This window comes from Etheostoma spectabile, chromosome 12 (genome assembly GCF_008692095.1).
Source record: "Etheostoma spectabile isolate EspeVRDwgs_2016 chromosome 12, UIUC_Espe_1.0, whole genome shotgun sequence".
Classification (NCBI taxonomy): Eukaryota; Metazoa; Chordata; class Actinopteri; order Perciformes; family Percidae; genus Etheostoma; species Etheostoma spectabile.
Genome location: NC_045744.1, coordinates 4,548,261 through 4,552,179, shown reverse-complemented (window position 1 = coordinate 4,552,179; position 3,919 = coordinate 4,548,261). Strand labels below are relative to the sequence as shown.

Here is a 3,919-nt window from a genome sequence, read left to right as displayed (position 1 = left end):
ACAGTCTAAATAATACCAGGAGTGGGATTTGAACCCACGAGGACATCTGTCCATTGCAGCTTGAGTGCAACGCCTTAACCACTCGGCCATCCTGGTGATGTTAATTGAAAGCTAAATGGTAAAAATCAATTGTTGTTACTTGAAAAACCAGGTCTTGATTACTCCATAAAGAGCATGGGCATGGCTTATGGGACCCCAATTGGTTTTAGCCCTTGAACACATTTTTGACGGCCTCAATATATACGAAAACCCATAAATATTGCCACCCACATAAACACAGTTTTGCGAGACAGTACAGCGATTTGCCCCTTACCTAGAAGCGGGCTCCATAGCGTCCCCTAATGCGTGGATGGCATTAACTTGGACAAAGTTGTTGTGATCTTCACCAGATTGAGTGCACCTATTGCTCTAATCATTGTGGACGTATCCCAACCAGAAGGCAGACATTTATAATTAACATTTTTAATAACAGACCACACCCCCTTTTATAACTTGAACCACTTTAGCTAGACTCTTGTGAGAGGTATCATTGAACTCAGCAACTAGCTCTGTTTTTTTTTGTGATGGTGTGCCCTGCCACATATGCTTAAGTCACGCCCTATTTTATTATCCTAGCTCAATACTTTCAAATTGCAACAAACATTGAATTGGCACATATGTATTCTATGTTTTCACACTGAATACATCTATGCCAGGAGTAGTCTGTGTAAATTAAGCATTAGACATTACTTTCCTTAATGTATAAGGAAACAATCTAACTCATACGAGGAGCTGGATTTTAACCCACAAGGGTAAATGTCCAATGCAACTTCATAGCACCTTACCACTCAGCCACCCTGAAGATAACAAGCTTTTAAATGGTAAATAAAAAACGTTTTTTCCTGACACGCTGGTTACTGAGTACTCGTTAAAGAGCATCCAATCGCAATACACATAAAAGTGGCACCCATGTATCGTGAAAGAAAGCATTCTAGACAAAAGCATTTTGTCCCAGCCATAGTATTTAAATATAATAAAAGATGTAGAAAAGTTTGGTATAGGGTTATTTTTTTTCCCCACAAAATTAATGTCAAGACCCAATTCAATGTGATTGGCCATCATCACAGAGCAGAACTGTCACGGGGAAAAACTAGTCAGTCGGAACTAAGCATCAGACACTGCTCTCAATAATGTATGAGGAAACAGTTAAACTCATACCAGGAGTGGGATTTGAACCCACGAGGACTTCTGTCCATTGCATCTTGAGTGCAACGCCTTAACCACTCGGCCATCCTGGTGACATTAACTGAAAGCTAACCGTCAAAAATCAAATGTTGTTACTTGAAAAACCAGGTCTTGATTACTCCATAAAGAGCATGGGCATGGCCTATGGGTCCCTAATTGGTTTTAGCCCTTGAGCACATTTTTGACGGCCTCAATATTTAAAAAAAACTCACAAATATTGCCACACACATAAACACAGCTTTGCGAGACTGTACAGCAATTTGGCCCATACCTATAAGTGGACTCCATAGTGCCTCCCAATGCATGGAAGGCCTTAACTAGTTGTTCTGATCATCACCAGATTGAATGCACATATTGCTCTAATCATTGTGGACATATTCACAATTTGGAGGCAGACATTATTATTTATGCATCTTTCATGTGTTTTACCTTCTTTCAAACTCGTCATAGGCCGTGATTTCAATCTTCTTGAATCTTTTACAGGTGGTATCTTTGGACGCTCATGACGAAAAGTTATCCAAAGAATTTTGATAGTCTTGTAGATGGCTGTTGAAACACCAACGGTTGTATCTTGGCAAAAGGTAGTTTGATTTAAATGGAACGTGTGGTCTATATGGTGAAGCCCTTGTGAACCAACATAGTCAGCCATTTTAAATTGTACTAATTACTACTAACCATTTTTTGTACACATGATTGTTTGCAGTATCGTTAAACTCAATTGTCTTTCTACCAGGAGTGGGGTTCAAACCCACAAGGGCTTTAGCCCATTGGATCTTAAGTCCAACGCCTTAACCACTCGGCCATCCTGGTACTCTTTAAGCATAGGAAATGGTAGAGGTACTATATACCTCGGAAGGGCAACTACATCATAGCTGTTTCCAGCAGGTGAAGCTTGGGTTTGGATCCTTTGCCAGAAATTGTCTTCTGCCAAGATTTGTTTTTGGTTTCTAATGTATTCTATGTTTCCACATAGAAGACATCTATACCAGGAGTGGGCTTTAAACCCACGAGAACAACTGTCCTTTTGCATCTTGAGTGCATCACATTGACTACATGGCCATCCTGGTGATATTAGATTAGCACTAAATGGCAAAAACAAAACATTTTTACCTGACGCACTAGATACATATTACTCCATAAAGAGCATTTGCTTAGCCTACGGGACCCTAATTGGTTTTAGCCCTTGAGCCTCATTATATACGAAAACTCACAAAAAAAGGCACCCACATACATCCAGTAAGAGCTGCATAAGAAATACACTTTTCAATTGCTTAAGTAGTCATGTCATATTACCGATTCAAAACCTCTATGAGCTATATTTTATTGATCAGATCTTGTAATGATCCTTGTTAAAGTCATTCTACTAGGAGTGGTGTTTGAACCCATGTGTGCGTTTGCCACTCGGCCATCTTGGTGACCTAAACATTCTGGGAGCACTGGTTTTGATTGATCAGCTGAATGTCTAAAATAAAGTGTAATGCTAGTATCATGCACTGTTTAAATGTTTTCAGGAGGCACAGCGTCCAGGCAGAAGGGATTTCGGGGATGTATTCGCTCCCTGCAGCTGAACGGCGTCACCCTGGACCTGGAGGAGAGGGCCAAGATCACGCCCGGGGTTCGAGCCGGCTGCCCGGGTCACTGCAGCAGCTACGGCTCGCTCTGCCAGAACCAGGGCCGCTGTGTGGAGAGAGCCAACGGCTTCCGCTGTGACTGCAGCCTGTCAGCATACACCGGGGTCTTCTGCCATACAGGTACACACACACACACATATGAAGACACACAAGTAAGGTTTTCCTGTGGCTGGTGAAGTTAGTGACTGAGATGAATAGCTCTGACATATTATCACCCTTTAAAGTTGTTATGGCTAACAGACAACAGTTGTCAATTCACACATTCAAAAAGACAGAGAGCAACATTAGCATTTCTTTGGAGTTGTGTTTGTGTCCACCTGATGAATGCATATTCACTTCAATATTAAATTCATCAAAACAGATTAATTTGCATGCTGGTCTGAATTCAAATACCATGAAAGAATTCTATTCAACTTTGCCACTTTACCACACCTCTGATGTAGCACTCCAATGTAATAGGAAGTGGCAAATGTTTAATATACCAACTCATGATATGCAAGCCCATATCTGCACACTGTAGTCTATTTACATCTCTGTGTCACTTAGGCATGACGTTTTGTCCACCCTCCTTTGGGCCAAGTCCCAAACTAATGTGCTATCATTGGTTGGTACTAACTTGCTAATTGGCCATACACACCAAGCAAAACTGGTCCCTGGGTGCTCTGTTGTGGCCACAGCGACCTTAAGGGTAAGGCCCTGGCCTCCTTAACTAGAGATTGTTGGTTTGATTCACATCTGGAGTGAGTTTCTATGGATACATGCTTATCTTCAGTTTGATTGTCACAATACCAAAGCAGGGTTGTTACTGCATAGAGGAATTTTTGGTGCCCCCCAAAGAGGTTTTAGCCAGCCCCAAAGGCAAATCACGAGCACAGATGACCAAATTGTCAGAAATAACAGGAAACTCCATTTGATTTAAGGTAACACAGACACATTCCATTTACTGTAAACGGACCGACCACACTTACTGTTGAGTGCAGTTGCACGGCAAAGGCCGATTCCGAGTGATAAAACTCCTGCAAGGTGTATATCAACAATCATTATAAAAGAAATTGTGTGCACAT

At 41.5% G+C, this 3,919-nt stretch overlaps 3 non-coding genes and 1 pseudogene across 3 annotated transcripts; 1 reads left to right on the top strand and 3 right to left on the bottom strand.

The window, feature by feature from the left end:
- The window catches only part of LOC116698801 (contactin-associated protein-like 4), a 421,932-nt pseudogene that overhangs the window by 398,041 nt on the left and 19,972 nt on the right, over positions 1-3,919 (top strand).
- Positions 14-96, bottom strand: trnal-caa (transfer RNA leucine (anticodon CAA)). The gene has a single exon. It is a non-coding gene; the product is annotated as a tRNA-Leu (tRNA).
- Positions 1,195-1,277, bottom strand: trnal-caa (transfer RNA leucine (anticodon CAA)). The gene has a single exon. It is a non-coding gene; the product is annotated as a tRNA-Leu (tRNA).
- Positions 1,952-2,034, bottom strand: trnal-uaa (transfer RNA leucine (anticodon UAA)). Its single transcript has one exon. It is a non-coding gene; the product is annotated as a tRNA-Leu (tRNA).